Below are 9,121 nucleotides of genomic sequence, written 5' to 3' on the forward strand. Positions count from 1 at the left end.
TGATACATGATGGGAGGATCTTTGTAGACACAGTATTAATGTGTAACAACATTTTGAGACTATTATTCCGTCCAGAGTTATCTCCCTTGCTGCAGGAGACTTCTTCATTCTGCCAAATGTGTGATTGTGCTTACATGACACAGATGTTTTTCTACCATAGTTGATAATGTAGACATATTTTTAACTACATTTTTGTATTTATCTGTAGGAAGTCTTGTAGATTCACTGCCTTTATAGAGCCACTTGACTGATATATAAATCTGTTATATTTGTTTCCTAGAAGGAAACTATTGTATAGTCGTTCCATTGGTAATATTTCACAATTAATGAATATTCATATAGAGCTGTATGTTTTGTTCAGAAAGAAAAACTTCGAATTTTTATTGGAAAAGCATTTTTGAGAATTGTTTTGACCAGTTTTTCTTTTCCATTGTTAGTGACTCTTTGCAAGTTTTCTTGCAAATTTTATGAATGATTTTATTATTAAGAAAAAGGTCTATGCAGATTTAAGTGCCAGGGCCTGGCAGCTGGTTTGTAGTTTATTATTTTGATATGTGCATGTTACTCATATATGGCCATCATACTGTGATATTCAAGTGTAAATACTGTCAATCAACAAATTTAAATTTTCTTTAAGGAATTTGTTATTTATTGAGCAATTGTTGAATTTGTTAAGATCGGGGGAGAGTGATTATCTTCAATTTCGATATTTCGATAATGAAGGATTTTGTTTGAAGATATTCATGATATCAGTACACCAATCTTTATCGTTACATGTCTGAATTTTTCCAGCGCTTTTGTTGTGAAAATCAAAGAAGAATTCCAGTTCGTCCACTGTTTCAATTTCCAACATTTAAGCCCTGTGTGTTAGGTATTGTATTAAATCACCAGAGTTTTTGTTTTTATAAGGTTTTTTGATGAAAAAAAACAATAATTATAATCCAGTAAAGAATTTGTTAAAGGTCACATGCAACCAAAAAATCAAACATAATTAAAACACATTTATCACTTATTCATGACATATAATATACATTTCTGCTTTTAAAAAAGCAAATAAACGCAATTATAAGCGTAAAATCGCGATTCAAAAGTGCAATATTTTGTACTTGGGCTTACTTCCCCCGAAACGAAGCCCTCGGGAGACCGAACCCAGTCACAGCTGGTGGATATGCACTCAAGTGTAACAACGGCTTCCGATTGGCTGTTTCATTTGCTTATATGCTGAGGGTTCATTGTGTGTACAGAAAGATGATCTTTTTGATTGGCATTTTAGAAGTATAGCCAGTCACAAGAAAGTAAGATTCTTTATGGATAACAACTTCTTTTTGTGTGCTTGTTGCGTCGTTTCAGTATGGATTCATATACTGTTGTCAAACAAAATCATATACACGAAAAGAAGTCGTTATCCATTAAGAACGTATATAGAGATGTTGGGTTTGGAAAATACATGTTCTCTGAATTTGTGCTCGATCCAATAAAAATCATGTCAGTAGAGATGGTAAACTACTGCGTGGCTGGAATCTGTCATTCGTCCAAGTACAAAGCAGGACTTAAAACTGACAAGAGTTTGCACCAGTTTCCTTCAGATCCAGTCATCCGATAAAATGAATGTAGTTTGTTTGCAACCCACAGACATAAAAACATGTCATGTGTATCACACGTGCCTAATTACATAATGTGGCAGACACGGGACTCGGGTGCACGAGTCATAAATCAACTTATTTTCTTTATGTCGCATTGTCTGATAGGTGTTAAGTTCAAATTGCACGTGGTCAATGATTGAAGCTGTGTATTGCAAGTTGTCTTTAGCAGACAGGCAGACAGACATATAGGTGTAAATAAACCAGACACTGAGCTTTCTCTGTGACAGTGACTGCTTACCACAATCAACAAGTTGTTTTACGTAACGAGTAGATTATTTACTTGTTTGTGTACACAACCAAGATTAGACTCCTGCTCATGACCTCAGACGCTGGGCATGCATGCTGTTTCAAGCTCCGCGAACCTATTCACTGCGCATGCGTCATGGACGCAGCGCAGCACAGCTGTTGAAACCAGTTTTCCCCCCAGCGCTGGGGGGAATTTAGTGAAACGTTTGAACTCCGATTTCTCGGGCTTTTTTTTCATCGCGTTTTTTTCAACTTTATAGGTTGAATTGGCATTTTTTATGATTTGTTTCGGTAAGTGCATACCGAAAGGTACCAGAATCTGCAAAGTTGTGTTTTACGTTGCATGTGACCTTTAAGGCAAAGCAGAACAAATGCTTGATATTATGATAAAGAAAAGCAAGATCTGTAAGACTGTTTCATGTTTTCTTATGTATTCTTGTTACTTAATCATGAGTATCAGTTTTAGATTGAGGGCTTTCATTTATGGTTTATTGAGGAAAAGATATCGGAAATATTAGAGAATCCCTTTTTTTGATATTTTAAAGAATAAAAGCGTGTTGTTTACGCAACTGAAGTTACAAGGATCATGCTATAAACTATTAAGTCCAGCAACACAATTGTTATCCTTGTTCAGTAAGATAATTATATTTCAATGAAAACCATTAGGAAAATTGACATTTCATGTAAGATGTAATCTGTTGTAATGTTTGTAATATTGATAAATATAAAATGATTCCTATTTCACAATGTTCAAACCTGTTTCATGAGTGTAGAAGTGACTGAGTGCATTGGTAACTGCACACTGATGATAGATACATGTGCTTGTATGTTATGTACAAATATTTGTCTCGTGTTGAGAGAATGTAGAGACATTTCAGTGCTGAAATGAACATCACGGTCATTGAAACTGACGATTCTGTCTTTGTAAATAAATGTAACTAATTATCTGAACTTTATTATTTGGAATTATGTGAAGTTTACTCTATCAATTATTGGTTCCAATAATGTGATCTGGTTTTGATGTTCTCATCAGAACACTGGGTATTCATTGGAAATGTATCTCGCAATAAAACATGCAAATGTCACATCTTTCCGAGTTGTTTTTTGTGTCCGAGGGTAAGTGATATGGGATAAGGATGGTAAGGTATCCAAGTGGTTAAGGTGTTCGCTTGTCATGCCAAAGACCTTGGTTTAATTCCTACATTGGCACAATGTGTGAAGTCCATTTATAGTATGCCTTGCCATGATATTGCTGGAATATTGCTATTTATTGCTGAAATATTGCAAGAGACTAAAACTGAACTCACTCATATGAGACAGTTCTGCTTTAAAAGTGTTTCATCTATGGGTCAAACTAACCTTCAGCAAAGCCGAAAGTAATGTTTGTCATACTGTGAAATTAACAAGTGCAGATTTTCACAAGTCATTGATACTGGCAGTTATGACAACTAAGAACTGACGTTGTTGGAGTCAAGATGCTACTAACAAGAACATTTAAGTGTTCTGATAGGTCAAGGTTTATAACCGTAACTGGAGCCTCCATGGATACAAACCCCTAAAAACGATATCCTGGTGTTACTGAGGATGTGCACAGTTCAATTCTACTGGATTTCACGAGAATTTCAAGGATCCTTTAATAAACCTGCAGGACATCCTGCCATTAGATCAGTCACTTGCCAGGTGCCTTATAGCAAGTCTCCTATAGAGGTCAAGGATTTGGTTATGAAAAGTCACCATGTCACAGAGCAAAGACCATGGATTCACTTAATGAACTGGTAACCTCCTATTGAAAGATTTCTAGCATTACAGTAGAGAGTGAAATAAATAGCACTCACGTGTACTGCACTCTATTTACTACTTCCTTGTTGTAATTAAGTCTTTCAAGAAAGTATGAAAGTCAACAAAGACAATATGTGGCATCATCATTAATGAGCAGTTTGGATACAATGACATGTGTCGCCCAAGTCAGGGAGTCTGACTACCAAATGAGGTAATTCTGTTAGTTGCCTCCAACAAACATGGTTGCTGAAGATCAATTCTAAATGCCACTGCTAGCAGAAACCATTATTTCTTGATTATAATGTTTATAGTAAATCAATAATATCTATAAATCAGCCCATAACCTTGGTAATACCACAATTATTTGATGACAGACTACATTGGGATTTTTACGAGCGCTTCTGACTATTTAAATCATCCGCGCGTCGATTCTGCAGGCGACAAGTTTGAACATGCCGGGAATCTTTAACGCGAGGGAGAAAGAATAAAGGGAGACAAATCTTGACGGCTAAATGGAAAGTGCGCAAAAATTTCCAAACTCTCAACTGAAGGCGTGTGGTTCGATAGCCTGTTGGTTAAAAGCCTTCGCTCGTCACACCGAAGACCCCGATTAACTTTCCCATGTGTGTACATGTGTGTGTGTGAAGCCCATTTCTGGAGTCCCCCGCCATGATATTGCTGGAATAAGGCGCCTTAAAACTCAACTCACTCACTCTGAGCTCGGCGTGGGCCTTTTATTCTGTTAAACACTAGGAACATGTTAATTTTGGGATTAAGCTTTTTGAGCAAAGTAAAACTCATCTTGGAACACAAATTTACCATTTCTCATCACCGACCAACCATTATCTATGACACACTGTCTATTTTTGGTTTCACTGTTTCAGATGATAAACCTTGCCAGGCTGATTGACATGTGCATGTTTGAAAATGTAGCAAGCTGTGGGTCATTTCAGAACCCTGATGATAAACATTTTAAAATGATGCAATGCAAGAGCTAAAATCAACTGCATGCAAATCATCGAGTGATTGAATCTGAACAAGACCTTAATTGGTCACACACCTGCACTCTCCCTAAAACCGCACAACGATAAACGCAAAAAAAAACCACAAAAAACACGTGTGGTCTTTGTGTGCACCAAGTAGATATAATCTACATCCACGAAGATCCGGATTACATGTCAAAACATTGACTAGAGAACAGTCTCGTTTCCTGTTCACTTGGTTCCGTCCTATTGCGCAACTTAGTGCGATAGCCAGTCCAGAATGTTTAAACTATGTCAGCTAACTGGGTGCATAAATATTAATCAGTATGATTTGATAAGTCTATCCACGTGAATATTGCAACACTAAGCTCCTTCTAATCCTAGCAAACACGTCGTACGGTGTGCTCTGTCGTAAAGCGAGCTCTGACAAACGGAAACCTAGAAATCGATGAAATCTCAAAACGAGGCTCTGCCGCTAGAAAAGTTTGGCGATCTCTGACGGAACTGATATTCCATCAACCTCGTTGTGCGTCACAGGACTACGGTGAATAAGCGCAAAAAATACCTAACAGGTTTAACCAGTGAGCCAGATGCATTGTGACTTATTTTACGACCTCATCAAACAGGGACAGTCTGCAATTCCATAGTTAAGATATGCTGCCTGAACCTCGACATAAAGTATAGAAAGACGGTGTTCTTAAAGTTTATAATTACAATTCATTTATAAATATCATTTTCTTATGAAACAAGGAATTGAAATTCAGTTTAACTAGAATTGTTTGAAGTGTCGATTTACACTTTCACACGAGAAAATTCGGATCGGCTGAAAAGTAGGTCATAGTCTGAATAGGTTAATGAGACTTATGTTTTGGTTTGAACTGCTCTTACGGGTAGTCATGCTCGTTGACCTGACTGACACAAGTCATCGGTGGTCAGGCTCGTTGACCTGACTGACACAGGTCATCGGTGGTCAGGCTCGTTGACCTGACTGACACAGGTCATCGGTGGTCATGCAGTCTAAGTAAACTTAGTCTCAATGTTATTCGTTACACTCCACTCAGTAGGCTCAGTACTGAGACTAGGTTTACTTAGACTGGTGCTCATGATGTCACTCTCTGGTTTGTCTGGCCTGATTAACAGAAAGCCCTCGTATTAGGTCCTGGGCCAAACCCTTTAATTGTAGAATTTACCTCCAAGACTGAGGTGATTGGTTTTTCTGCTTAATTGTGCCAGAAAGTGACATGTGTTTTCCTTAAAATATATGTTTGTTGAGGCATCAGACAACAAATATACAGTAGTATTATCAACTATTCATGACCACTTAAATTCAATAGTTTACATACTTGCAATGAATACACTGCTTGAACTCTTGCCAACCGTCTACAATGTACTGGTACAAAAACACATACAACAAAATCTAGGCCCTGGGCTTGAGCTGGAAGTCCGTTCACCTCATACATGTATATTTGTTTCTCACGTCTTGCGTAAGCAACTAAAGAACTCAACTTTGCCTACGTCTTCAACTCGACGTATTCTTAATGTTCGTCTTAATTATGAGCTAATTCCCCGTCAACCATATGAACGCAGTGTAGCAAATGCTATGCTGGATGGCCGCTCGATGTCTACACGACCAGTTTCATGTCTTTACTTTGTGTCAGTGCAAAAGTGTCATATGCTTCGGAATCAGAATCCTTATATTGACACACAATGCCATTCGTACCTACTCGGCTTGCCGGAATGACACGAGTAGTTACGAATGACACAATGCCTGGCAATATGTCCTAACGACCACAATAGCAACAGAAAAACAAACACATGGGACGAAACCGGATTCAGCTGTATGTTATCTTTGACCGGCTTTCTGTACACCGACTGAGTCAGGTGAAAATCAGAAGCCTTGGCATTGCGTAAAAGTCTTGAAAGTGGGAAACTGACATGACGTCCTAACATGTTAAACCCATGACTATCCCAAAAGTGGAACACATTTAGCTGCATGTTTTGTAACCACAGTCACCGTAAACCGAAGGACGAAGATAAGCATTTACCTGAAAAGGAGATTAAAAAAAATGGGAATCTGAAATAGATTTGATTTATTTACAAACATTATTGAAACTGTGTGAAACAGCAGTTTCTGTGATTTGGTTTGTTTGTTTGTTGTTTAGCGCCGCACCAGCAATATTTCAGCTATATGGCGACGGTCTGTGAATAATAGTCTGCACAAGACAATCCAGTGATCAACAGCATGAGCATCATCTACGTAATTGGTTACGATGACATGTGTCAACCAAGTCAGCGAGTCTGACCACCCGATCCCGTCAGTCACCTCCTACGACAAAATTTGGTTGCTGAAGACCAGTTCTTCCTCGGATCTTCACGTGTACTACTGTGCCGAAAATAGCCGTCGAAACACAGCAAACCTCAAGTCCATAATACAACCGAATTTTCCACCCTCGAATATACATCTTTTTCTGTGTTTAATTAGCATTATACAGTGGTGTTGCTTTCCAGAGACATCTCGTTTTGATGCCGCTGTTGCTGATCATCGCTTTCGGCGAGATTCCAGCTGTATGACCACGATCTGTAATTAATTAATCGACAATCCAGTGATAGACACCATATACATCGATCCAGGTAACTGTTATACCATGACATGTGCAACCAGATCAGCCAATACGCCACCCCATCCCTTAATCATATTAATGTCGCGGTGAGGTAGCCTGAAGGTTAAAGCGTCCGCTCGTCAAGCCAAAGACCCGGGTTTGATTCCCCACTTGGGTGCAATATGTGAGGCCTATTCCTGGTGCCCCCTGTCGTGATATTGCTGGAATATTGCTCATGCGGCGTAAAACTATATTACTCACTAATCGCCTTACACGACAAACACTGAGGACCAGTTCTAACCCACATTTACAGGGGCTGTGTGTGAACCACAGGAATGGACACAGAGTGAAGAAACTGATGCAGGCTATTCTTTGCTGACGCTCGAATAAGCTAAAGGGTTTACCCATGTGCTGATCCTTTTGTCTTGACACTTTGTTAAACTGATCCCTGAAACTCAGGTGAAATTGAAGTGTGCACTTTCTCAAAACGCTGCATCCACCCCATTTACCTGTTATTAGTGTGAATGACACTGAGTCAGAAATAGGTTCTTCGAAATGTCCCCAACAGAATGTTGGCTTCGTGCGATACTGATATTTCGTTCTTCACAGATAAGCCAGTATAACACTCAATGGCTGTAGACGGGCGTGTCTCCTGCTCATAAAATTGATCTGATTCAACGTTACTTGTATCCATCACGCAAACCTTTGCTCCATTTAATAACGAATGCTGTTGACTTGTACCTATCTGTGTTGTATTAACAACACAAAGAACGCTTAAGACAGTTAGGATTCTACGTGTCTACCCTTCCGCAAACACCTACAGACCATTCATGACTCCACCCGGACTACGGCCAATACAGCGTCGTTAAGACCAGATCGACATTATAAAGAAAAGATGTCCCACAGTTATTTGGACAACACAGGGAACCGGCATTGCGTAAACCTTTAATACCCACAGGGACAACACTTTCTCCATAACGATCTGGTGTGGCAACAGCGGTTACGGCGACAATAAACACAAAACACATCTCTTGATGGCCTATTTGCTGCAGAGCATCGTTGCCTGTCGTACTTTACGCGTCAATCCGCTTTCGATCCAGGTTATTGATCCTATTTTGAAAGTTGGAATAATTTCTGGTCTCCTGGAGACCTGCAGGACAGTGTGAGGAGCGTCTGTCACCACTGGTGTCTCTCTGATTCTGAGAAGCTCACAACAACGCATCTCCATGGGAACATAGGCGTGGTTGAGCTTCGCGCTGGAAGCATCCAAAATATTTCCTATATGAATGCTGCATGACATAAAATCTGACTGGAACAATGATGGCTGGTTGTTGTTATTTGATACAGATCTAACTGTTGACTCGCGACTGACTTATGGTACAAATCAAATTGTCTCGCTTTAGTTGGCGAAAATTAAGAATACTGTGAAAGGTACAATGGCACTCTCTATGCTGAAACAATGATTGTGCAATATCACACGTAGATGTTGGGTTTGTGACATATGGGTTCGGTGAGACCCTGTAGGATCTGACACATGACTTCAGTGAGACCCTGTAGGATCTGACACATGGGTTCAGTGAGACCCTGTAGGATTTGAAACCTGAATTCAGTGAGACCCTGTAGGATCTGACACATGGGTTCAGTGAGACCTTGTACGATTTGACACCTGAATTCAGTGAGACCTGTAGGATTTGACACATGGATTAAGAGAGAGTCTTTGGGATATAACACATAGATTCAGTGAGGCCACATAGAGTATAACACATGGGTTAAGTGGTACTCTGTAGGGTATAACACATTGATTCAGTGAGGCCATGTATCGAAAAACATATGGATTCAGTGAGACCCTGTAGGGTATAAGATGGATTCA

The sequence above is a fragment of the Haliotis asinina genome, chromosome 3, assembly GCF_037392515.1.
Source record: "Haliotis asinina isolate JCU_RB_2024 chromosome 3, JCU_Hal_asi_v2, whole genome shotgun sequence".
In the NCBI taxonomy this organism is placed as follows: Eukaryota; Metazoa; Mollusca; class Gastropoda; order Lepetellida; family Haliotidae; genus Haliotis; species Haliotis asinina.